This window comes from Octodon degus, unplaced genomic scaffold (genome assembly GCF_000260255.1).
Source record: "Octodon degus isolate 3935 unplaced genomic scaffold, OctDeg1.0 scaffold00279, whole genome shotgun sequence".
In the NCBI taxonomy this organism is placed as follows: Eukaryota; Metazoa; Chordata; class Mammalia; order Rodentia; family Octodontidae; genus Octodon; species Octodon degus.
The window spans coordinates 481925-483072 of record NW_004524855.1 but is presented as its reverse complement, the minus strand read 5'-3'; positions in this window follow the sequence as shown (position 1 = coordinate 483072).

Below are 1148 nucleotides of genomic sequence, written 5' to 3'. Positions count from 1 at the left end.
TGGACTTAGCTGGTGGCCTGGCTTGTGACCTTCATGTCTGTAGGAGACAACTGGGGGGCGGGGGTCAAACAACAAATGTTGGAGAGAACAGTACTTAGCCCCAAAGCTACTGAGAGGCAGATAGAACTGCCCACAAGCAGCTTCTGCAGAAGCGTGGCACTGGCTCCCGAAGAGCAGGGTTTGGCAGCTTCAGCACTGTCCTCAGGAGCGCAGAAGACACCTTGCTCTCACACACTCCTGGCCCCAACTGAGTCCAGGGTGAGACGTACTCAAGGGAGGTCTGGGGCTCTGTGAGCTTAGGGTCAGCCTGGGGGAGACGAGTCCACTGAGACAAAACACTTCTGCACTTTAGAGTTTTTATTTTTTAAAAGCTTATCCCAAGTAGTCCCACAGTTTTATTTATTTATTATTTTTTGGTGGAACCTGGGATTGAACTCCGACCCTTGCGCTTGCCAGACAAGTGCTTATTCTACTGAGCCATCTCCTTGGCCCCTTCAGAGTTTTTAGAACGTGTACACCAGGCATAAGTGCAGTGGTACACACCTGTAACCATCCCCTTCCCTTTTTTTTCTTATTAAAGTTGTGGGCTGGGGATGTGGCTCAGTGGTATGGCCCTTTCGCCTTGCATACACAAGGCCCTGGGCTTGAGTCCCAGTACCACACAAAGAGGCTGGGAGCCAGGTATGGAATGCACTTGTAATCCCAATGTTCCACATGCTGAGATAGGAGATTTATTGTAAATTCAAGGCTACATAGTTCAGAAGCCACCCTGGGCTACTATATAGGCTGTTCTGAAAAAAATGCTTTGGGGCTATAGTCCAGTGTAAAGTGTGTGTGCTAGTAAGCTTTCTACAATGGCCTTGATGCCCAGCACCAAACACCACATAAGCAGTCATTTTTTTTTTTGCGGAACCGGGGATTGAACTCAGGCCCTTGCGCTTGCCAGGAAAGCACTTATTCTACTGAGCCATCTCCCCAGCCCCAGTCATTTCTTAAGAGCCCTGATTGAATGGGCCTGTAACCCCAGCACTTGGGAGGCTGAAGCAGGAGGATCATCATGAGTTCAAGGTCAGCCTGGGCTGCATAGTGACTGCCTGTGTCAAAAACAAGGCCTATAGATTCATAAGTTTAGTTTCCTCGTTTATTTT